At 37.3% G+C, this 27,123-nt stretch overlaps 1 protein-coding gene across 7 annotated transcripts in view; it reads right to left on the reverse strand.

Moving 5' to 3' along the window:
• The window catches only part of IGSF11 (immunoglobulin superfamily member 11), a 143,829-nt gene that overhangs the window by 52,126 nt on the left and 64,580 nt on the right, over nucleotides 1-27,123 (reverse strand). For 2 of the 7 annotated variants that reach the window (XM_069472656.1, XM_069472655.1), the window contains exon 1: nucleotides 9,239-9,326. The exons of the other annotated variants lie outside the window; for them this stretch is intronic. The gene's annotated coding sequence lies outside the window, so the exon portion shown is untranslated. Of the gene's footprint in view, nucleotides 1-9,238; nucleotides 9,327-27,123 lie in introns of those variants that run through there. 7 annotated transcript variants of the gene reach the window in all.

A 27,123-nucleotide genomic window follows, 5' to 3' on the forward strand; every position in this document is an offset into this window, starting at 1 on the left:
TTATCTGGGATGGTTTTATGTACCACCTTTAAGATTTCCTATAGAACAAACTAATTACAGATTTTTTTCAATTTTCATGAAAAAATAAAGGTTTAAGGTAAATCCTAGACACTACATGTCATTTTAGTATTTGCGTTTTTTTTAATTTGTAGCTTTTCAGAATGTCAAAAGTGGGGAAAGTTACCTTAAATATCATCTAAATGAATCCTTTTATTCCATAAATGAAAATAACTTGGGCCCACAAGAGGGAAGTCATTTGTTTGAAATCGCAGTTAGTGTCAGTCTTTAAATTCTCAGCTGAGTGTTATTTCCACTATATCAGATTTGTTGCACAAAGAACAGAACTCAGATACCCAGGAACAAATTCAAGAACTTATTAATAGGAAGCCTGAAATCTCTGCTTCTTTACATCTATTCCACTGTTATTTATTCCATTACACATTTGGACATTTACCAAATGGCAGATGATGGAGATAAAGAAAATGACTCTGAAATTAATCTATTCTAGTAATTTCTAGAAATCTAGTTAAAGTTTTTGGGTAAAAAGGGGTTGAAAATATAAAGAAGAAATACAACTGGCGATTTTACAAATTTCAGTTATCTATTTCATTTCTCCTCATTTTTAAATATATTAAGCCACAATCTACATGAAAATTCAATAAATATTCCCTAAATTAGAAAACCAAATATTTGTGTTAATTTTTCTACCTAAGCTCAAACCACAAGAGCTTCAAAAACTTACGCTGCCATAGGAAGAATGCCTAAGAGAGACCTGGCTACAATTATTGCCAGGATATCCCAGTTGTGGCAATCTGATTGCATTGTCCACACAAATTTAAATATACATTTTAAAAGCTAGTGAATGTGAGAGTTGAATTAGATAAACAAATATGAAATCATAAAATATGCAAATTATGGAATATATCCATGTACAACTGAAGCTGGTAACATTAAGTTCTGTAGAAAACCTACAGGCAACTCCACAGCTATTTAAGAAGTAGAAATAAAAGTATGATCATAGTAAAAATATCATGTGGTCTAGAAGCCAAGTCTCATGTACTATTAAAACAAAGCATATTGTTGGATAAGGCTGATGATATTATCAAAATGGTTAGGATAAGAAAGTCACCACTAAATGTTAGTTAAAAAATATGTAATAATTTCTACTCCCAGCTGTAAAAGACTAAATGGTACCATACTATCCCTCCCATTGTAAATAACTACAAAACTGAGCAAAATATATGAAGCCATTATTTTCAGAAGTTGGAAAAGAAGCACACATAACTGTTACATGATTGTCCCATGATTGGGTCAATATCACAGCCCACTGATTGTCTAGCCTTTGCCTTGAGGCACATCCCATACTGAATGTAGAGAGATGGGATCAAAGCACAGTGCAGCAGACCCACTAAGCTAAGAAGGCACACTCAAGTTTAGGGCTATTGAAGTGGGTAGAATGTGTGGAGTAGGTTAACAAAAGAGTAGAAGCTGTGAAAAGAAGAAACTCCAGAAATCTATACGGAGGTCTCCTTATGTCTTTGGTTGAAGACTTAGGTGCATATGCAAAGGATAAGATTATATGAGGCTCAATAGAGAAGAACTATTAGGGAATGTGAGCTGAACAGAGATACTGTAGGTTGCATAAGCTGGGAAATATAGGGCCAGCCAGAGTGATGAGATCACACTGAACCAGCCAGAGTAGAGGGAGCTTGTTGAACGCTCCAAGTGTTTAATTAAGACCCCATAATGGCCATGCCTTAGTAATAGGGATACTCTAGCCCCAGAATAAAAACAACTCTGGGCCCACCCTAACACAATCTAAAATCAACTCAAGTGAATAAAATGTATACTCCAGCAAATTATTTTTCTGCTGGAAGAAAACACTCTGACATCAAAATCTGGACTCTCAAAAACACAGCATCAACCATTTCTAGCATATGATAAAAACTATCAGAAACAAGAAGAAAATGTGACCTATAATGGAGCTGAAAAAGGAGTCAATAAATGTCACTATTTGAAGGCAAAGATGTTAGAACTAGCAGACAAATACTCCAAAACAACTATTTTAAAATATGTTTAAGGATTTAAAGGGAAAAAATTGATTTGAAGAGTAAATAGATTTTAAAAGCTCAGTAGAGATTTGCTCCTATAAAAAGAAATAAAATAGAAATTCTACAAATAAAAATATAAGTAATAAAAATTCACTGGATGGACTTAACTGAAGACTGGACACTGGAGAAGAAAAAAATCAGTGAACTTGAAGATAGGGCAACAGAAATCATCCAAACTGAAACACAAAGAGAAAAAAATCATGAAAAAAATGAGCAGGATCTCAGTGATGTGTAGAACAATATCAACTAGTCTAAATAAGTGTACTTGGAGTACCAGAATCAGAATGAAAAGAGAATAGAACAGAGAATATGTGAATAAATAATGGACAAATTACCTCCAAGTCTGATTAAAAATAACCCAAAAATCAAAGGAGCTCAATGTCACCAAAGCAGTATAAACACAAAGAAAACAACTGAGCATATCATGGTCAAATTGCTAAAACCAAAGAGAAAATCTTAAAAGCCAGATTCAAAAAAGCTACATACTACATGATTTAACTGATGAGACAATCTCAAAAAAGGCAAAACTATAGGGATAAAAAACTGATCAACGTTTCCTAGGGGCTGAGGTAGGAGATGCGGCTGATTACAAAGGGACTTAAGGGAATCTTTTGGGACATGGATCTCTTTTATATCTTGACTATATCAAGATTGTATCTTGGTAGTTACACAATTTACATGTTGTCAAAATTAATAGAACTGTACACCAAAAAGAGGAAATTTTACCTCATTTTACAAATGCAAAAAAAAACCTTAAAAATAAGTAAAATAAAAATATTTTCAGATAAATAAAAGATCAGAGAATTTATCACTATGAGAAACGTTACAGAAAATCCTTCAGATTGAAGGAAAAGTATACCAGTTAGAAATCTGAAAGTATATAAAGAAATCAATAATACCTGAAATGGTAAGTATGAGAGTAAACAAAGACATTTTCTCTCATTTCTTAATTTCTTTAAAAGGTGACTGTTTCATGCAAAAATAGTAAAAAGGTATAGGGTGATTTGTAAAACATACCAAAGTAAAATGTATAATAATAGCACAAAGTACAGGAGGGTGGCAAATGGAAATATACTGTTGTTACACTCTTGCATTATACATGAAATGGTATAATAATATCCCATGTAGGTTGTGATAAAGAAAGGATGAATATTGTAATCTCTCCAACAATGACCTCAAAGGAAGGATGGGTACAGCCAAACAAGCCAACAGAAGATATGAAACATAAAACTAAAAAATAATTAACTCAAAAGCAATTAGAAATAATAAAAACAGGAACAAAGATCAGATGAGACAAATGGAAAATAAGATGGTACTCTTAAACCCAATTATATCAATAACTGCATTAAATGTAAAAGGACTAAACATTTCAATAACAAAGCAGAGATTGCCAAACTTGATATATAAACAGGTAAGTTAAAACAAAAACATAAGAAACACACTTTTATATATAAACAGGTTAAAAGAAAATGATAGGAAAAGATATACCATGAAAACATTAACCATAAGAAAGGTGGAGTAGCTATGTTAATATCAGACAAAATCTACTCTAAGACAAGAAAGACGGACATTCTGTAATTAAAAAATGGTTAATGTTTTAATAAGAAATAATAGTCCTAAATGTTATGCATCTAACAAGAGAATTTTAAAATATATGAAGCAAAAACTGACAGAACTAAAGGAAGAAAAAAATATACAATTATAGTTTCAGATTTTAATACTCTCTCCGTAATTGACAGAATAAATAGATAAAGAATCAGTAAAGATATAGAATATCTGAATAATAGGATCAACCATATTGATCTAATTGACATTTATAGAATCTACACCAAAAACTGCAAAATAAATATTCACGTGCACAGGGAATATTCACCAAAATGCACCTTATGCTGGGCTATGAGCAAGTCTCAACAAATTTTAGATGACTGATACCACATGTCCACTAACTTCAATGGAATTAAATTCAAAATAAGTAACAAAAATATATTCTAAAAATCCCCAAACAACTGGAAATCAAGCAACACACTTATAAATTGCCCTTGGGTCAAAGAGGAATTCCCAAGTAATGTCAGAAAATATTTATGTAGTTGTCACTTTGGCAGAGGTGAGATGGACTCACACACACAGCCAAATTTGGTTTGGATGTTGAGACCAGTAACACCACACATGCACGGACAAGGTCAAACAGTTTATTAGGCACATAATGGCAATTTCTGGGAAGAGCAGGTCAGGCTCTCAAGCAGGTCCAAAAATTGCTTGAAAGAACAGAGAAGAGGCTAGCTTGGTTTTACTGTGGTTATAGGATGGGGTTGGAAAGGGTTCCCACATGCACGGTACAGGCTTGAGTGGTCTGAACATCCCACCAGTGCCAAAGGAAGAAGCACCCAGGCTTCCCTATCAGCTTTCTCTGATGTGTCCTTGCTTGAAATGAAATGGTACTTACAAAACAGAGCCAAACCTGGGCTCTCTGGTGAATCCTACCTGTAGGAGGGGTGGCCTGCCCTGTCTTCGGTCTCTTGCCAGAAGTCAGAGTGCTAGAGGTGGTCATCCCTCACCCACACCCCTTGACTACTTGTGGAGTCCCTTGGGATCAACTGAGTGAAGAGCAGAGGAAGTTCTTCATATACTGTACAGGCAGCCGCATCACCACACGTGTGATGTGACTTACTGGAAAGCTGCTATTTTTCATCCCTTACCTGGGATATCCCTGATCAAGGATATAACCCAAGAATCAGTATAAGCTGCTAATTTCAGAAAGTCATCTTACTGCTGGATGCCCTGGCTGACAATTGACCCCCTCTGCACATTTTTACATATTCTTGAGGGCCATTGCCAATGGTCTGATTTGGCTAAATGCAGAAATAATTCCTCATTAAACGTTGTCCCATTTGGTGTTAAAAAAAAACACTTGGAATCTTTTGCCTTATAGATACCCAAAATATAAATCAAGGTAACACATGTCTCTGCACATACTACAGCTATAATACAAGGCCTCCTTATACCCTTTGGAGTTCCAGACACCATTGATAATGACCAGGACACTCATTTCACCTCTCAAAATAAACAATGCTGGTCTTTTGAACAGAAATTCAATAGACTTTTTACCTCCCTTACCAGCCTCAGGCTATATGGCTCATAGAACACCATAACAGCTTACTTAAGTTCAAATTCAGTTAAATGAAACACAGCACATTTTTATCATCAACCATTAGGGGTGAATTTTAATAAAGTCTGACTGCATTTCTGATGTTTGACTGCTAATAGCTTTCAAACCTCACTACTCCCCTTTCCCTTCTGTCCCACATCTGAGGGACTGGGTTATATCCTTGATCGGGAATATCTCAGGTAAGGGATGAAAAATAGCAGCTCTCCAGTAAGCCACATCACATGTGTGGTGATGCGGCTGCCTGTACAGTCCATGAAGAACTCCCTCTGCTCTTCATTCAGTTGATCCCAAGGGACTCCACAAATAGTCAAGAGGTATGGGTGAGAGATGACCACCTCTAGCACTCTGGCCTCTGGTAAGGAACTGAAGACAGGGCAGGCCACCCCTTCTACGGGTAGGATTCACCACAGAGCCCAGGTTTGGCTCTATTTTGTAGGTACCATTTCATTTCAAGCCAGGATGCCTCAGTGGCCATGCCAAGCTTGCAGGGTGTCTCATGACCCAAGGAATAATAGACAGCTGGGTACAGGGGGTGAAGGACTCAGGGCCTGTGAGAGCCTCTATTTCCTATAGATCCCAATATGTGGCCAGCAACTGCTACTCTAATGGCAAAGAGTGTGGGGCCAAGAAGGATAATTTCTTGCCTCAAAAGGCTATAGACAACTCGAGGCCACTATGGGTGGTCCAGAGACTAGGAGGCCTGAGAGAAGGCTGCTAAAGCCTCTACAGTGAGTCTTTGGGTGGGAAAAAGAGCACTAATGGCAGCGCCATCACAATCCACTGTAATTTGGATGAATTCTAGAGATTTTTATTGTAGAAAATCCCATTTAAGATAGGCTGGTAAAAATTAGTGTAAGTAAAATTCATTACTGAAAAACTATGTTGCTTCCAAAACCCAAAAAAGTCCGAAAGATATTGAGCCTGTCTCAACATGTGTGAGTGCTGAAAGGGCCATTAGCCATTTCTTGACAGTATCAGGGATAGAGAGGCTCTCAGTTTACCAAATAATTTTTAGTAACTTAACAAAGGGAGCCAGACCCTGCATCATGCATGGGCTGATTGCGCATGTCCCTTCTGTGAGCTCCTTTGTATTAGTACGTCCAGAGTAAGTGTGTCAAATGGAATTCCCTGGAGGATGTCGTCAGTGTGATGTCACACCTCGGCTTCTGGAGAATGGTGGCTACAGTTAAGACTCTGCCTGCAAACAATTTTTGTGTGTGGTAACAGGGCTATTTAAATACCTTATGGACAGCTGGGTAAAAGTTGTATCCCTTCCATAATGAAGGAAAACAGCAGTGGGGAGGCTGTTGAAATTGGCTTATTAGATGGAGTCAGTAATTTCATTAATACTGAACATGAGGACTTTGAAGGGTAGGATCACAGTAGTAAGTTTATGATAATCCCCTGTGAAATACCATTCATTCTTTCCAACTTTGAGAATAGGTCAAATTGGGATATTAAAATTACCCCTTCTCTAAATAGGTCTTATATATGGGTTTCAATTCCTAAAGGCTATTTTAATTTACATTGGGAAATATTAACTAGTTTAATCAAAGAGTGTGGAAGAGGTCAAGGAAGTCCCATTTTGTTAAGCCAATTTTAAATGCGAAAGATGTAATTTAATTTTAACTTATTACACTGGGTCAGAGCATCTATGCTGACTATGTAGGGTACTTTAGGGCAATGAGTGCTATGACCAAGAGGAATTTAGACAGGGCAATAGTTCCAATGGTTAAAATGAGACATGTCTATTTGTCTATTATATTTTTTAACATCTCTAAGAGTATAGTGGATCCCTTATGAAAATTCAGTAGGATTTCATGTATAGAGTTACCTTGTTTAAACTTATTGGGATCTATAATTTGAGCCCTAGCGTTAATTAAGGCCTTAAAAGTACATTTCATCAGAAGTTAAAGTTGATTCAGGACCTATGTTGTAGAGGTACCAAAGTTAATCAATGCCTTTTTATCTTTTTACTCTATAAATTCTTTTAGTAAATTTTGGAGGTCCAATTGAGTCATATTGTGGACCTCTGTTTCAATTTGTTTCTTTTGCCTATATCCAAATATGTTTTTGTTTCCTTATTTTTTGGTTTTCTGTTTGTTTTTGGTAGTTATTGGTTATACTTTGGGGGTGGGTAGCATCCTCTCTATACTGATTATATTTATAAGTTTCTTCCTCCAAAAGGCCTCAAATGAGTATCATCAGGGTTAGGGGTCTTTCCCATAGCAATGATGAGTTTATGAGTCAGCTATGAATTAACCTCTTGGCTGTGCCATGGAGCGCCATCAGTGTTTTTCTCTATAACCCTGAAATATCTGGGATGCAAGTAAAGTAGTACTTAAAGGGAAATTTGGAGCTCTAAATGTTTGCATTAGGAAATTACATAATAAATCAAATAGAATTTATAATGGTTGTTATTGTTATAATCAGGAAGGAAATTAAAAAATAAATGTTCTTTAAACTGATGGATATACAAGAAAGACAATATATTTTACCAACAGTAAATAAATCCAACACTTATAAATAAGATAAAATTAGTTATAACATTTTAATGTAAATTTTTTGAAGTATAACAGAGATAAAGAAAAACACACAGATCTCAGGTATATGTCTCAATGATTTTTCATGAAGAACACAACACACCCGCGTAACCAGCACATTGTGTAAAATCAGAAACAAAACCTTACCAGCCTCCCACAAGCCCTCTTGTGCCCCTCTAGTCACCACTCCACCCTACCCAGGGTAACCACTCTTCTGACTTCTAACACCATAATTTAATTTTGCCTGTTTTTGAACTTGATATAAATAGAATCATACTGTGTGTCTGACGTCTTCTGCTCAAGCTTTTTTTGGTAAGATTTATACAGACTGTTAAGTGTAGCTGTAGTTCATTCATTTCTATAGCTGTGTAGTACTCTATTGAAAAATATACTACAACTTACTCATGTATTCTGTTGTGGATAGGCATTTGTGTTATAACTACATGCACAGCTGTAGAACAACCACTTTAAAAATGATTTGGAAATTTTCTAAAGTTATGCAAATTCTATGAACCAACAAGTCCATCTTTCCTGTGTATATGTGTATGTATACATTCACACACATTAAATGTATAGAGAAACAATTGTGAAAGTACTTTTCGAATGGTAAAATGGAGGGAATGTTATCAAAGAGTTGAACTGGACTGTCTGTTTCTTGCAACACAGAATCTTGGACATTTCCGGTAATAAATGCCTTTTGCATTGAAAATAAGATACTGTCACCATTGCCCTCAGAAGTTACTATAAGAATTCAAGGATCATGAAAGGAAAGAGTAGGGGAGTACTTAGCTTATGAAATCTGTTTGGTCAGGACATGTTCCGAGGATTTGCACTGGAGGGAAAACTTAAGATCTCTGGAACAGGTGGATGTGAAAGCAGAGCCAAAACACCAGAAATGAGGTTCCCACAAAATGGGAGGTAAAGGCACTCCTAAAACCCTTCATGCAGTGCCCTCAGTGACCAGAAACTCAAGCTAAGTAAGGGAGGAGAAAGCTCTGGTTTGGGAAAGAGGGTAGTGATAGTGAGGAGAAACAGCACTGGGTATCATATCACATAGAGCCATTTGTCCTGTTCTCTGGCACAAACTTAGGGAATTTATCCCTAGTTCCTCAAGAGGAAGCTATAAGAACCTTAAAAAGCAAGAGTATATATTTAAAGAAACTTAAAATGCAAGAGCTTATATTTAAAGACACTGCAAAATTTTTAAAAAGGTAGCAAAAGCCAAGATATCCTGGTAAACCTCATAAATAACTCTGGTGCAAAAAGGGCTACACTCTGGCCCCCAACTCAACTAGTCAGCATCAGGGGACACCGACACCGGGCACAAGAGGCACCAGAAAGTCCATGGAAAATGTTGATGGCTACTAAGACTATCTATCCCAAGAAATCAAGGAAGGGAAAAACAAAGATTTTTTTGCCATCCCACTATTGGACCACAAAGTCAAAAACTGCTTAACTTCTCTGTTACTATTACTCACACACTCTCCCAGGGATTGCTTTGGCCACATGAAAAATAAAAAGGTTATATTCTGCCTCAGAGTTGCCTAGAAGCTTAAAAAGCCCTATCAGCAGTCTGATAATTCATACCACTGAAAAGAAATCCAACACACACACACACACACAAACACCACTGCAAGAATAAGATTCTCCTGAAATCCAGGAAGACTCTATAGTTGTGTTAACATCTAAGAGGCTTTTATAATGAAATATGCATAGCTGAAATGTGACAAACCTGAGCCTGAGATCTGTTGCCTTTCCTCTTGAGGGCTCTGAGCAGTTTTGCTTTTTCATATAGTATTCTCAACACTCTTGTGAATTAGGTGGGCACTGGTACTGTTATCTTTATTTTACACACTGAGAAAATGAGGAACAAAGTGATTAAATAGCTTGCATAAAGTAATCCAAGAAATTTGTCAAAGCCAACACTAAAATGCAAGTCTCATGATATTCATTCTTTTTTTTGTGTAACACATAGCCCCAAGAGAAAGGATTAAGCAAAGAGCTATCCCAGGTAGGCCAAAATGCCTCTGCATACCTCCCCTCTGGGAGAAGTTATGCATTTACTCTAATGTGAGGGTAATATCTGAAGTTAATTTACCTATGAAAATTGTCCTTAGTCCTTAAGCCCACAGTCTAGAATAAATTAGGTTAGGTTGGAGAAGAGAAGGGACAACTACCAGTGTAAAAACTCAATAAAGAGAGAAAATCTAAAGAATTATCCTTATTTTTATTGAATCAGGAATGGAAGTATAAATTTGTTCAGGTAAAATAGATAATTCTCTATGTCATATATACTTGATGCTACTGCTCTTTCTAAAGAAAGCATGGCACACACAGGCTCCCTCTGTGCTCTATGCTTTCTCTAAGGAGTAATATGGCCTCTATCGTGAATGGCAATAGAGATGTAATCCTATTCATTAACCCAAACAGCCCTAAGGAATCTGATCTGTTACATCACCCTGTCACCAGCTCAGACTTCCTCCAGCTAAGTTTTAACAAAGTGAAAATTCTTCAAATCACCATTAAATGATTAAAAGTGTGCTATTTCCCATTATGAATGATAAAGCATTATTCTAGCAATAGCAGATATTGATTACCACTATGAGACACAACATTTTGACACAATAAAAGAATTCCTAAAGCAATATGCCTTTTATATATTTTATAGAGAACATCAAAGATTAAGGCTTCTCACTGATGTATTTCTCTTAGCAGGTGAAAAAAATACACACATGCAAACAAATACATACCCGAAAGCAATTTTCCCGTTCATGCCTAGAAAGGCAATGATAATGTATCCTTTGAAGTTCAGGGGGGAAAACCTCCCTTTTTCTGTTCCCCTACAAAATTTTCTCCTCAAACTAGAAATTCACCTAGTACCAAAGGCCTACAGTTACCACTTGTTTTTTTCTTAATACTTGAAAAACAAACTTATAAGTTACTGCTAGGGGGTGGATTAACAGCTGTAGTGTAGGACCAATCTCACACTACTGTGTATTACTGGTCTACTGGCTCTGGCTAGGTGATTTCCGACCAAGGTACATACATGCTGGTAGACAGAAATGAATGAATATGTTTATAAGCCATTAGATCAGCTTCATCCAATAGAACTTTCTGTAATGACAGAAATTTTCTATATCTGCACTATCCAATGTGGTAGTCACTAGCCACATGTGGCTATTCAGCACCTGCATTGTAGTATAGCTGTGTGACTAGGAACTGAATTTTAATTTTTTAATTAATTTAAATTTAAATATCCACATGTGGCTATTGGCTAGCATAATGGATAGCAAAGCTGCAGATACTCAGTCTTTTTATAGAGCTAAACTATTTTTCATGCATGGCTCCCCCATACAAGGGATTGCAACTGGTGATCCATGTACCAAATTTGGCTGACAAAATGAGCATGGTTTGGTGGTAATCATGGTACTTTTACTCTTAATTTAAATATTGTAGAAGAGTACTCCCCAGTTGGCAACTATACCTTAACATTTTCTGATTCTACTTCACACACACACACACACACACACACGCATCTGACTTTTCTACTACTACAAAATGTGTTGGTATTATTTTCAGATGCCTTTTCACAAAATACCACTTCAAGTAAACTTCAACTGATATTTCTTTTTAAAATAATAACACTAATTCTAACAATATTTGTCCCTTTATTGAGTACTTACTATGGGTTAGGGAACCATTCTAAGTTCTTCACGTGTATTAATTAGTTCAATCCTTATAGCCCTCATATAATAAAATAGGTACTATTATTATACACTATTATCCAAATTTTATAGTAAGGAGAGTGAGACACAAATTAAGTAATTTTCCAACTTATTGCTAACGAAAGACAATTTTTTAAAACTTTTTTTTCTTGGAGCAGCTTTAGGTTTACGGCAAAATTGAGAAGAAAGCACTGAGACTTCTCACATGCTCACTGCTCTGCCACATACATAGCCTCTTCCATTGTCAACTCCCCCATCAGAATGGTACAACTGTTACATGATGAACCTACACTGACACAGCATATCACCCAAAGCCCATAGTTTACAGTAGGGTTCACATTCGCTGTTGTACATTCTATGGGTTAAGGTCAGAACAAATTTATAATAGGTATCCACCATTATAGTATCTGTTTCAGTCCATTCGTCCTTCTGTAACAAAATACCTGAGACTGGGTAAGTTATAAAGAATAGAAATTTATTTCCTCACAGTTCTGGAAGCTGGGAAGTCTAAGATCAAGGCACTGGCAGGTTCAGCATTTGGTGAGGGCCCAGGTTTCTGTTTCCAAGATGGTACCTTGAATGTTATGTCCTCACAGAGCAGAAGGAACCAAGGGTCAAAAAGGGCCTAAGCAAGTTTCCTCCAGCCCTTTCATGAGACATTAATCCACTCATGAGGATGAAGCCCCCATGACTTAATCACTTCCCAAAAGACCCCACCTCTTAATAACACCACAATGGGGATTTCAACATGAATTTTGGGGATACACATTCAAACCATAGCAGTACCATATAGAGAATTTTCATTGCCCTAAAAACCCTGTGTTCCACCTACTCATCCCTCTCTCCCCCAACCCCTCCCTATCAACCATTGATATTTTTCCTGTCTGATAGTATTGTCTTTCTAGAATGTTGCATAGTTGGAGTCATATAGTTTATAAATTTTTTAGATTGACTTATTTCATTTAGTAATATGCATTAAAGTTTCCTCCATGTTTTTTCATGGCTTGATAGCTCATTCCTTTTTAGTTTTATATATTTTATATATTTTAACAATATTTGTATTGTTGAGTTTTGTATATTTTGGATAACAGCCCTTTATCAGATGTGTCTTTTGCAAATATTTTCTCCCAGTCTGTGGGCTTTCCTTTTATCCTCTTGATAGTGTCTTTAACAGAGAAGAGATTTTTACTTTTTAATGAAGTTCAGCTGATCAATTCTTTTTTTTCATGGATTGTGCCCTTGGTGTTGTATCTAAAAAGTCATCATCAAACCCAAGATCATCTAGATTTTTCTCCTATGTTATCTTTTCAGAGTTTCATAGTTTTGTGTTTTACATTTACGTCTGTGATCCATTTTGAGTTAATTTTTGTGAAGTGTGTAAGGTCTGTGTCTAGATTCATTTTCTTGCATGTGGATGTCCAATTGTTCCAGCACCACTTGTTAAAAAGACTATTTTTTCTCAGAAGTCATTTTATAAAAAAGACACCTGCACTTGTATGTTAATCACAGCACAACTCACAATTGCAAAGATATGGAACCAACCTAAGTGCCCATCAACTGATGAGTAGATAAAGAAATGAGTACACACACACACACACACACACACACACCCCATGGAGTACTACTCAGCCATGAAAATGAATGAAATAATGTCTTCTGCAGTAACTTGGAGGGAACTGGAGGCCATTATCTTAAGGGAGGTAAACCAAGAACAAAAATCAAATACCGCATATTCTCACTTATATACGGTAGCTAAGCAATGAGTATGCATGGTCATACAGAGTGATATAATGGACAACAGAGACTCAGAAAGTGAAGGTCAAAGAGGGTGCAGCATGAAAACTTAGCTATCCAATCTCTCACACTCACTGTAAGACTCTGTTGCAGGGGTCCTTATATCTATCACCATGGCCCCCTTTGAATATAAAGTCTGCCTTAACGTGTTTAACAAGTGTTTGGACAAGTTTTTCCTTTAACAAGGGATATCCTTCCCTATTCCTAATATTATGAAAATGTCTAGTTTCTCACCATTAAGAATGAAGTTAGCTGTACATGTACGGTTTTTTGTAGATAATCTTTATCAACTTGAGGAAGCTCCCCTCTATTCCTAATTTACTGCAAGTTTTTATTATAATTGGGGATTGAATTTTATCAAATACTCATTCTGCATCCGCTGATATGATATGATTTTACTTTTTTAGCCTGCAGATGAGATGGACTATATTAATTGATTTTGAAATCACTCTTGCATACCTGTGATAAATTCCACTTGGCCATAGTGCATAATTATTTTTATACATTGTTGGATTTGATTTGCTACATCTACGTTCATAACAGATACTGGTCTGTAGTTTTGTTTTCTTGTAATGTCCTTGTCTGGTTTTGGTATTAGGATGATGCTGGCCTCATTCCCTCTGCTTCTACCTTCTGAGAAAGATGATAGAGAATTGGTATAATTTCTTCTTTAAATGTTTGATGGAATTCACCAATGAACCCATGTGGGCCTGGTGCTTTCTGTTGTGGAAGGTTATTGTATTAGTCCAGGTTCTCCAGATAAGCAGAACAAACAGAGGATATATACACAGCCAAACCTTGGTATCCATGAGGGATCAGTTCCAGCCCCCTCTAGAAACCAAAATCCCCAGATAATCAAGTCCCTTATATAACGTGGCATAGTGTTTTCATATAACCTACACACGTCCTCTCAAATACTTCAAATCATATAAAATCAATACTAATATAAAGTAAATGCTATATAGTTGTTATACTGTATTTTTATTTATATTACTTTTTACTGTTGTATTGTACTTTTTATTTATTTATTTATTTATTTTCCAAATATTTTCAACCTGTAGTTGGTTGAATCCACACATGCAGAACCCAGGATATGGAGGGCCAACTGTATATATACAAACATACCTCAGAGATATTGTGGGTTTGGTTCCAGAATACCACAATAAAGCAAATATTGCATTAAAGAGAGTCACAAAATTTTTTTGTTTTCCCAGTGCATATAAAAGTTGTGTTTACATTATACTGTCTCTATTAAGTGTGCAATAGCATTATGTCTTAAAAAATTGCTTCAGTGAGTTATGTTTTTGCTGGGGGAGGGTCTTGCCTCAATGTTGATGGCTGCTGACTGATCAGGGTGGTGGTTGCTGAAGGCTGTGGCAATTTCTTAAAATAAGACAACAGTGAGGTTTGCCACCTTGACTCTTCCTTTCATGAAAGATTTCTCTGTAGCATGTGATGCTATTTGATAATATTTTACCCACAGTAGAGCTTCTTTCAAACTTGGAGTCAACCCTCTCAAACTCTGCCACTAATTTATCAACTAAGTATATGTAATATTCTAAAGTCCTTGTTGTCATTTCAAAATGTTCACAGAATCTTCACCATAAGTAGATTGTACCTCAAGAAACCATTTTCTTTGCTTATCCGTACGAAGCAACTCCTTACCCAGTAAAATGTTATCATGAGATTGAAACAATTTAGTCACAACTTCATGCTACACTTCTAGTTCTAGCTCTCTTGCTGTTTCTACCATATTTTCAGTTACTTCCGCCACTTAAGACTTGAACCCCTCAAAGTTATCCACGAAGGCTGGAATTAACTTCTTCCAAACTCCTGTTAATGTTGATATTTTGACCTCCTCCCATGAATCACAAATGTTCTTAATAGCATCTGGAATAGTAAAACCTTTCCAAAAGGTTTTAATTTGACTTTGCCCAGATCTATCAGAGGAATCACTATCTATTATTTCTTAAATAGTAAGACTTGAAAGTCAAAATTATTCCTTGATCCATGGACTGCAGAATGGATATTGAGCTAGCAGGCATGGAAACAATATCAACCTCCTAACACATCTCCATCAGAGTACTTAGGTAGCTGGGTGCATCATCAATGAGCAGACATATTTTGAAGGGAATCTTTTTTTTCTGGGCAGTAGGTCTCAACAGTGAGCTTAAAATACTCAGCATACTCTGCTATAAATAGACACACTGTCATCCAAGCTTTGTTGTAGTTAGAGAGCACAGGCAGTAGATTTAGCATCATTCTTAAGGGCCCTGGGAATTTTGGAGTGGTAAATGAGCTCTGGCTTCCACTGAATGTCACCAAATGCATTATCTCCTAACAAGAGAGTCAGTCTGTCCTTTGAAGCCAAGCATTGACTTCTCTCTAGCTATCAAAGTCCTAGATGGCACGTTCTTCCAATAGAAGGCTGTTTCATTTCCATTGAAAATTTGTTGTTGAGTGTAGCCAACTTCATCAGTTATCTTAGTTATTAATAGATCTTCTGGATAATATGCTACGGCTTCTATTAATACACCAGCACTTGCTGCTTCACCTTGCACATTAATGTTATGGAGACTGCTTCTTTCCTTAAACCTCATGATCAAACCTATGGTAGCTTCAAGCTTTCCTTCTCAGCTTCCTTACCTCTCTAAGCCTTTGTAGAATTGATAAGAGTTAGGGCCTTGCTTCAGATTAGGCTTTGCCTTAAGGTAATGTGTCTGATTTGATCTTCAATACAGACCACTAAAACTTTCTCCCTATCAGTAATAAGGTTGTTTTGCTTATTTATGTGTTCACTGGAGTAGTACTTTTAACTTCCTTCAAGAACTTTTCCTTTGCATTGACAACTTGGCTAACCATTGGTGAAAGAGGCCTACATTTTGGCCCATCTGGGCTTTCAACATGCCTTCCTCACTAAGCTTAGTCATTTCTAGCTTTTGATTTCAAGTAAGAAACATGTGACTCTTCCTTTCACTTCAACACTTAGGGGCCATTGTGGGGTTATTGATCGGCCTAATTTCAATAGTGTTGTGTCTCAAGGAACAGGCAGTCCCAAGGACAGGGAAAGAGACACAGGAATGGCTGGTTGGTGGAACAGTCAGAACATATACATACAACATTTATTAAGTTTGCCATCTTATATGGGAGCTATTTGTGGTGTCCCAAAACAATTAAAACAGTAATATCAAGAATCACTGATCACAGATAACAATAACAGATACAATAATAAATTTTAAAATATTGTAAGAATTATCAAACTGTGATGCAGAGACACAAAGTGAGCACATGCTGTTGGAAAAATGGTGCTGACAGACTTGCAAGATGCAGGGCTGCCGTGAACCTTCAGTTTGTAACAAAGTGCAATCTGTGAAGCACAGCAATAAAATGAGGGGATGTGTGTGTACGCGCGCGCGTGTGTGTAGATTTCTTATGAGGAATTGGCTCATTCAATTACAGAGACTAAGAAGTCCCATACTGGCTGTCTACAGACTAGAGACACAGGAAGCTGGTAGTGTAATTCAGTCCAAGACAGAGGCCTCAGAACCAGAGGACCTATTATGTAACTCCCAGTCCGAGAGCAGATGAGCTGTCCCAGCTCAAGCAACGAGGCAGGGGAAAACAGGGGAAGAGCAAATTCCTCCTTCCTTCACTTTTTGTTCTACTCAGGCCCTCAACTGATTGGATGATGCCCACTCACACTTAGGTGGACAATCTACTTTACTTAGTCTAACTATTCAAATGCTAATCTCATTTGTAAATACCCTCAGAGACACACCCAGAAAAATGTTTAATTTGGGTACCCATAGCCCACTCATTTATACATAAAATTAACCATCACAGTTAATTCTTGATTCAATTTCTTTAATAGATACAGGCTTATACAGATTGTCTATTTTTTCTCGTGTGAGTTTTGGAAGATTGTGTCTTTCAAGGAATTGGTCCATTTCATCTAGGTTATCAAATTGGTGGGCACAGAGTTGTTCATGGTATTCGTTTATCAGAGCCAAATTCTGAATATAAGAAAGAAGTCTAGTTCCAGAGTCCTTGCATGCTCTTAACCACCACATTCTCCACTCCTTGCAGGCTACTTTATTTCCCTCAGTCATCAATTATTTCACAAGCAACATATTTTAAAGATAACTTTTTTTCCAATGCTATTTCTAATCCCCACTTCACTCCTATTTTGAGGAGTGAAAGTAATTCTTACTTTGAAACAGCTGCCAAGTGCCAGCAGAGCCCTCAGTGGAAAGTGCCTTGTCTGCAGGCTAAAGTAAAGGAATACCTGATTTTGTGACCAACTTGAGCAGAGGTGAAGTAACCAGCAGCATTCCTTTCTTTACCTCCAAAAAGGATAATATCCCTCTAATTTCTGTATTTCATACTGTCTCTGGGCTACTGAGCCTGTTACATATTTCCAATTTGGTTAGGAAGACATTAGGAAAATGAGGGGGTTTATAGTAGCTGAACAGGTCTCCTCATAAAATCAAAGGTGCTAAAATACACAAGTGAAAATTCAAACGAAAAAGGAAAGCCTAAACTTAACACTAAGTTATTCTACATTCACATGAAAATCACCCCTTTTCTTGTATTTCTTAGAATCACAGACATCACTGCCACAAACTTCTATACAATGTTTCGCAAGAGGTGGGGAAAAATTCAAAGACTCACTAAAGGAAAAGTTAAAGTTCACAATAAACCTTGTCAATGATGAACATCATTATCATCCTTCTATAAGAGAAGAGAAATTAATGAAAGCTGACACGTGGCAATGAACCAGAATTCAGAAACCATTATTACTATCATCACTATGACTGCCATTCATGTTTTAGAGGGAACATAGACATATTTTATGACTAAATTTAGAAGTTTAATTTTTTCCTTTCTTTACTTTATCACATCATACTGAGAGACAAGTTATATGAAGGCCATGGCCAGGAATCCTAGTCATGCATCTCATTATTCTCCAACTTTCTCTGTCAGTGGAAAAAACAAGGACAATGTTATAAGCAGCAAAATAAAATTATCACAAAGGAATTCATGTGCATTCACTATAGTTAACTTCAAGAAACATAAACATTTGATAGTTACGATTGCTTATGCCACTGGAATGATTTCAAAAATGAAGAATGCTAGATTTAATTGCAGTGAGAAAAAATCTGAGATAATGACTAGGTCAGTCTGTGACATGAAGGATTAATAAGTATATTTTATAATAGATGTTCTTCAACACTTAATTATCACCAAAGGCATTATTATAATAATACAATGAAATAGAAGTATAGCCAAACAGAGAACAGATATTTATTAAGGGCGAGTTCTGTCCTCAGCATTGAGTTAAGCATTGTGGGGAATACAAAAGCAGCAAATGAGATTCTCTACATTAATATAAGTCATCATCACATTTCATAAGTTCCAAGCGCTAACTCCCCCTCTTTCCCAGCAGAAATGTTACTTCTGCTGAATTCTGTAGACTTGCAGTCCCCAACCCCCGGCCAAGGACTGGTACGGGTTGGTGGTCTGTTAGGAACCTGGCTGCACAGCAGGAGATGAGCGGTGGGCAAGTGAGCAAAGCTTCATCTGTATTTACATCCATTCCCCAACGCTGGCATTACCACCTCAGCTCCACCTCCTGTCAGATCAGCAGCGGCATTAGATTCTCACAGGAGCACAAACCCTACTGTAAATGGCACATGCGAGGGATCTAGGTTGTGTGCTCCTTATGAGACTCTAATGCCTGATGATCTGAGGCGGAGCTGAGGTGGGGATGCTAGGGCTGGAGAGTAGCTGCAAATTCAGATTATCATTAGCACAGAGGTCTGACTGCACAGAGACCATAATAAATCAATTGCTTGCAGACTCATATCAAACCCTATCAGTGAGTGGTAAGTGACAATTAAGCTGCATCTGGTGACAGGCTTTAAGTCAGAATCCAACACTTATTTTAGTCTACACGTGACCCACTCATTATTTTATTTACCACTTCCGCCCACACCTCTTTCCCCACACTGTGCACTTGTCTCAGTCACAGTTTTCGTAAGCCCACAAGCTAACCATAGCAAAAATGAGTAAAAAACAAACATTGCTGGAGAGCTTCTTTGAAAGGGGGGAAAGACCCAATGATGAGACAGCAGAAGACTCTAGGATTGCCAACAAAATGAAAGCTGCATTTAAAAGAAGATACCAAGAGTCCTACTTAAATTACGGGTTCATTGCAACAGGTGATTGACATTCTCCAAGCCCACTTTGTATAATATGAGGCAATCAGCTACCCAAGAATGCCATGAAAGCTTGGAAACCGCTTCGTCACATGGAGACCAAGCATCCTGCATTATAAGCAAAACCTTTGGAGTTTTTCAAAAGAAAAAAAATGTGAACACGAAGAACAGAAGCAATTATTGAAGGCCACCACTTCATCAAATGTGTCTACACTGAGAATATCATTCTTAGTGGCTAACAGCATTGCAAAAAGCTAAGAAGCCCTTTACTATTGGTGAAGAGTTGATCCTGCCTGCTGCTAAGGACATTTGTTTTGAAATTTTAGGGGAGGCTGCATTTCAAAAGGTGGCACATGTTCCTCTTTTGGCTAGCACCATAAATAGACAAATTGATGAAACAGCAGAGGATATTGAGGCACAGTTGTTAAGGATTAATGAGTCACCATGTTACACAATCCAGGTTGACAAGTCTACTGATGTTGACAAGGCAACAATGCTTGGTTTTGTGCCATATATTTTTCAGGAGGATGTGCGTGAGGATATGTTATGTACACTTTTGTTGCCAACTAACAGCACAGCTGCAGAACTATTCAAGTCTTTGAATGATTACATATCAGGAAAACTGAACTGGTTATTTTGTGTCAGTGTGTGCATAGAGGGAGCAGCTGCCATGACCCAACAGCTTTCTGGTTTCACTACTTGGGTCAAGGAGGTCGCTTCTGAATGTGAGTCTATGTACTGTGTCATCTATAGGGAAATGCTGGCTAGCTGAAAAATGCCCCCTGAACTAAATAACATTTTGCAGGATGTGATTAAGATTATCAAGCACATTAAAGTACATGCCCTTAACTCACATCCGTTAACACAGCTCTGTGAGGAGAGGGACACAGAGCACACATGTCTTCTCTTCTACACAGAAGTGAGATGGCTTTCTAAAGGTAGATCACTGGCCAGAGTTCTTGAGTTACGAGAGCCATTCCAAAGATTTCTTTTAGAAAAAGTCACCACTGGCAGCACATTTCAGTGACACAGAATGAGTTGCAAAACTTGCTTACTTGTGTGACATATTCAACCTGCTCAATGAATTCAACTGTCACTTTAGGAGAGAATGACAACTGTGTTCAAGTCGGTAGATGAGGGGGCTGCATTCAAAGACAAACTGCAATTATGGGAGTAACAAGTGAACACTGGGATTTTTGACATGTTTCGAAAATTAGCAGAGATTTTGAAAGAGACTGAACTGGGGCCTTCTTTCTTCCAGCTGGTGCATGATCACCTATCTCAGCTTTCAAAATAGTTTGAGCATTACTTCCCAACCACAAAAGACCCCCAAACTGGGAAGGAATGGATCCGAAATCCATTTGTGAATAAGCCGGGTGAATCAATTTTGTCCGTGTTAGGAGAGGATCAACTGCTTGAGATCGCAAATGATGATGGCCTTAAAAGTATGTTTGAGACAACTTCAAATCTCAGTATGTTCTGGATTAAAGTCAAAGCAAAATATCCGGAGATTGACACAAAAGCACTGAAAAGCTTGCTTCCATTTCCAACATACTATTGTTGTGAAGCAGAGTTTTCTGCAGTGACTGCAACACAAAATGAGATTATAGAGTAGACTGAATGTCACTGTCTCCTGTCACCCCCAGATGGGACCATCTAACTGCAGGAAAACAAGCTCCCACTGATTCTACATTATGGTGAGTTGTATAATTATTTCATTATATATTGCAATGTAATAATAATAAAGTGCACAATAAATGTAATGCACTTGAATCATCCCAAAACCATCTCCCCTGCCCCAGTCTTCCATGAAACCAGTCCCTGGTGCCAAAAAGGCTGGAGACCACTGCGTATAAAGTCACCTGAAAAATATATGTAGTGGAAGACGACTGTTTTGCTAATACATGAAGTTGGATACACCATATTTCACTAGATGTTAAAGCTACACTTTGGAGGTGCCATCTGGATAGGCAAGGAGTATAAATAGTCTACCTACGCTGTAACACATGTGTAGAAGATTTTTCTTCAGACAAGGAGTCAATGATAATGCTCCCTACCATGAACTGTGGGCCACAAGTCTCTGCTTAGAGGAGATAGAAGCCTCTAAGTAAGATTTCTGGTTCAGATTATATATGCTACTGGATGTCTGGAAAGGAACAAATTGACATGGCTTGGCTCAAAAGAGAAAGACTGGATAGTTTGAGTCTCGAATGAGATACGGAAAGACAGAAGAATAATTGAATAGCAAGGAGGTAGGACTGTACTTCAGACGAGAAAACAGCAATAAATTCCCCACAGAGAAACATGTCAAGGGTTACTCAGATGGAACAATAAGTGAGTAACAGCATTCAGGGATAAAGTGACCCCACCAAAGATATGACTACCAAAGCCATTCTTTGCTGGCTGTCATTTGTTAAATTCATAGAAGGAGAGCAACTATTATGAATAAGTTTCCCTCAGAGAAAATATATAGACAATAGGTATCCTAAATTTTTAGGAAAGTATGGTCTGAGTAAGTCTTAACTAGACCAAATGGGAGTGGGTGGGTGGGGGAGTGTGTGTGTGTGTGTGTGTGTGTGTACTCATGGGTGCTTAATTATTGCTGCTGCTGTTTTTTGTTAAGAAATTAAAAAAATGCGTAGAACGAAAAGGTTATGCCCAGGTGATATAGCCCAGTCCCTAGTTAAGGTCCCTAAAGAATCACTGAAATTGAAATTGTCTAGTATCTACAACTTTGAAAATGTTCTTATCATCTGGCCCAGTAATTCCACTGGGAATTTCAAGGAATATATCCCAAGAAAACAATTAGATATGCCAAGACTGACAAAGAAATGTGTATAGCAAAGCATTATTTAAAATGGTGAAATTTTAAAAATAATCTAGATGTCCGGCAATAAAGAAATGGTTCATCAAAAAACTCTTACGCAGCTATTTTTTTTTTTAAACAGTCTCACTCTGTTGCCCGGGTTAGAATGCCTTGGTGTCAGCCTAGCTCACAGCGACCTCAAACTCTTGGGCTCAAGCAATCCTACTGCCTCAGCCTCCGGAGTAGCTAGGACTACAGGCATGCACCACCAGGCCCAGCTAATTTTTTTCTACATATTTTTAGTTGTCCGGTTAATTTCTTTCTATTTTTTAGTAGAGATGGGGTCTCGCTCTTGCTCAGGCTGGTCTTGAACTCCTGACCTCGAGCAATCCTCCTGCCTCGGCCTCCCAGAGTGCTAGGATTACAGGCATGAGCCACCACGCCCGGCCCATGCAGCTATTTTTTAAAATGCTTTTGAAAAACATTTACGGAAAAAGGAAACTTATCATGTTATAATACTAGGTGATAAAAAGCAGGATACAAAATTCTATAAAAAGTGTATTAAATATGTATGTGTAAAAGGTATACAAGTATGTAATAATGCAAATATAACCAATAAAACATTATTAGTTTTTACTGGTTGACTAATTTGTAATAGTAATTTTTAATAGCATTTGTTTCTTCTAGCTACAAACTATACAATTTATTTGAGACAAATTAAGGGAGAAAAAACAGAAAAATAGAAAAAGAAAATAAAAATTACCTGTAATATCACTACTCAGAGATGAAGACTGTTGGTGTATATATATCTAATCTTTCCCCCACGAATTTATTATATTACTTTTATGCATAGAAATGCTACAAATCTATTTTGGCAGGGCTTTTTGTGGTAAAATATAATAAATTTAATTTTGAAATATTTGGCTATGTAAAGAAAATGCAGCCTCTTTAATTTCTATAGCTGATTTAATCATCCTTATGAGCCCCATCCTATTGGATAGCGGGAAAATAGACTTGCTAATCAGCACTATTTCTTTCTTTTCCAACTTAATGATCCTTTAAACAGCCATCTATTCAAAATCTGACTTGCCAAAACAGCTGGTGTAAATGCTCCCCTTTGGATGACTCAGTGACTTTAGGACAGTCTCTCAAAGCTCCACTCCCACCCCTGCCCTATTACCAAAGATTCAGAGATACTCTACAAGGCAGCTTACAAAAGCCTTCTGGCAAAAGGAAAGGACCTTGATCTGGCTGATGTCCTGATATCACTCCTGCTGTCAGCTACATTGTGGCCCTCATCCTGGGACTGGCTCCTGCTGAGCTGTGACTGGTCCTAGGCTTTTTTGGAGAGACCAGCTGGCACTTGCTCTGGAGCCTGGGTCCCAGACAGTCGGACCTGTATGCTCAGGAAGCCCTTGCACACAGCCCCTCTGCTCCAGCACTAGGCAGGTCCATAGGCTCTTTCACACATCCACACCATACTCATTTCGCAAAACTCATGGCACTGTAAAGTACACAAAGGGGCAATTTTACTATACATAAATACCTCAAAAAAACTATTTTTAAGTGGTAAAGAGAAATTTGCCAAAAATGTTCACATTAACAAAAAGAAAATTCTAAAAATTAATGAATTAACTATACAATGAAGAGTTTAGAACCTGAATAGGAAAATAAACTCCAAAAACACAGAAGAAAAGGAATTTTAAAAATCATTTTTTATTTATTTTACTTTTTATGATTCTAAGGTTCCTGGCTTCAGTTGAATGTGTGAATGATGGGACCCAGCAGATACTAAGGGCATGGGCCTCAGTACAGAGAATAATGAGGTGCACTGTTTGCAGTCAATTTAAAAATAATAATATAGCTGATTAAAAGGCAGTTTGTTTCTTAATGTCATCATTAACTAGCAATTCTAAGCAATGTCATTAATATATTACTCCCTGAGAAAATGTGCTGCTCTAAGTTCTAAATAATTGCCATGGTTACTGTTAAGTTTTAGTAATAGTTATATATTACATATGTAAACATTTAATTAGCACATTTTCATTTCTTATCCTTGAATAAACATGGTATGCTATGTGGAGGGTATTTCAGAAAGATCACTAATTATATGGGAATTACATCTATGTAATTATATGGCCTGGCCTCAGATACATGTTGGAAAGAATTGGAGCTCACTTCAGGTGTATTTCCTGTCTCCAACCCACATATGTCTCCAACTATATACTCCTGTGCTTAAAGAGTAGACTCTAAATAAACACTGAAAGAAGGAAACACAACTTGAGTTATATCAATTTCGTTCTTCTACTAACAAATCATTCTCTGAATCTTGCCGAGTTCACTCTTTTGGAAGTATTTCTGCACAAGTTCCCCCTCCTTTTTTCAATTATTACATTACTATAATTTATAAGTCTTTCTTTTTGTACTGTAATATTCATTTTGTCACTGATATGATTATATGGGCAAAAATTTCAATAAGAAGAATTCTGTTCTGACCATTATTATTTGTTTCATTTCAGAATTATTACTGAAAATAATTGTGTCATATGGAAAAGGGGAGTGGTAAATAATCTACTTTGGTGTTCAAGTACTCTGGGTAGGTTAATGGTATGATCATTTACTGAAATTAAGAACTATAGGTGGAGGAAGTATTCGGGGGGAATGATTTTAGGTTCAATTTTAGACACTGAGTTTGAAGGTTTTGAGGAACAGGCAGATGAAAATGCCCAGAAGGTAGCCAGAAATATAAGTAAAGAGCAAGATCTAGAAGTCACAGACAAATAAGTGGGCCACTGAGGTCATGAAACTGAACAAGAGATCATCCAAGTAATGGACAAAAATAAAGCCAGCACTTGGTGGGCACACCCACATTTGAGGGATAGGTAGAGGAAGGGGAACTAGAGAAAGAGAATAAGAAGGAATGACTGGAGGGTGAGACAAGTATCTAGAGAAGAGAGAAATAAGAATAACCACAAGCATTAAAAGCTACAAAATCAATTTGTATGTTTAAATCAATTTATCATGATGCCTACAAGCCAACCACACTGGATTTGGCAACCAGACAGTCTCCAGTGGTCTTTACAAAAGGAGTTCCCAAAGAGTGGGAGACGTGGCTACTTTGCTGACTCACAGGACTGTAGAATTAGAAGGCCACATTGCTCACACTAGGTGAGCCATGGTGGGAATCCCTGGATTTTCATGACCTATAGAATGAGGGCCCTGAACCACATGCATCAGGATTATCTGAAGCACTTGTTCAAAATGCTGACTCAGGGACCTTACTTCAGATATTTGAATCAGAATATCAAGAGATAAAACTCAAGACTATGTATCCTAAATAAGCTCCCTAGGTAATTCTTTCTTTCTTTCTTTCTTCCCTTTTTTTTTTTTTTTTTTTGAAACACAATCTCACTCTGTCACCCTGACTAGAGTGCAATGGCATCGTCATAGCTCATTGTAACCTCAAACTCCTGGGCTCAAGTGATCCTCCTGCCTCAGCCTCCCAAGTAGCTGGGACCATAGGAGTGTACCACCACGCCTGGCTAGTTTTTCTATTTTTTGCAGAAACTGGGTCTCGCCCTTGCTTACACTAGGCTTGAACTTCTGAGCTCAAGTGATCTTCCCACCTTGGCCTCCCAGAGTGCTAGGATCCCAGGTAATTCTTATGCATGCTAAAATTTGGGGACCACTGTACTACATGCTCTTCAAGGTCTGTTCTACCTCTGACATTCTGTACTTCAATGGATTGTCTCTCTCTGAAAATAGGATACTAAAGCAATGATTACTAAAATCCATGCAGAAGTCAGAAGTTAACAAACATGCAATAATCAGAGGTACTCAGTCAGAAATAATACTTTTTCTTCTCATTTACATCAATTCATTTCAATCATACGGTACCTTCATTCTGATGAGGGTTGAAGTACTATAGCCCTGGGGAAGAATTATAATATGTTCACAGGTAGCTAGGAAACTCATGGAGATAGGGCTGAGGGCCAGGTAAACTATATGAAACAAAAATGAAAAAGTTCTGTTCGGTGATACTGAGGTGCTAAAATGAAGTCTTAGAACCTAAGAGCACTAGAGTACTATTATTGGACATGTTCAAAAAATATTCAGTTATTGTCTTTCTTTTGGTTAGGAAAAAAACTATATTTCTATTTATCTATATATAGAAATAGAGAGTCAATGTTTTTATCTATATGGAGAGACAGAGAATCAATGTTTTATTCCTTAGGGAGGTTGCAGTTTTAATTAATATTCCCTAATTGATATTGATTTTAATTGACTGATGCCAGTCTTATGATGGCCCTCTCTGCCAAGCTTTCTGGGTGAGGAGCACAATGAGCTCCATTATGCACAGCAGCCTTTTTGTTCTCACGGATCTCTGCCTGGGCAACATTTTAAGTCTCACAATATTGGAGCCACAAAGATCCTTGACAAGCCATCTAGTTCACCCTTCTGTACCTTGTTTTCTAAAATCATTACAATGGCTCCCCACCTCAGCCCACCGCAGTCTAAAGGATCTGTTCATTTCATGTCGTGACTCATCTATACCATTCCATACATAGGATTACCTTGGGAAACATGGTCTTGGAGTATCATTACATTCTAGGTTTGCATACTTGCTTCACAGATTTTTTAATAAAAGAACAAGAAACTGGAAAAGAAATTAAGAGTGTTGGGTGGGTTAAATCTATGTATGTGTACTAATGATAGTGCTCCACAGACAGTTAACAAGGACGGGCAGAGCTAACAAGGAA

The sequence above is a fragment of the Eulemur rufifrons genome, chromosome 7 (genome assembly GCF_041146395.1).
Source record: "Eulemur rufifrons isolate Redbay chromosome 7, OSU_ERuf_1, whole genome shotgun sequence".
Classification (NCBI taxonomy): domain Eukaryota; kingdom Metazoa; phylum Chordata; class Mammalia; order Primates; family Lemuridae; genus Eulemur; species Eulemur rufifrons.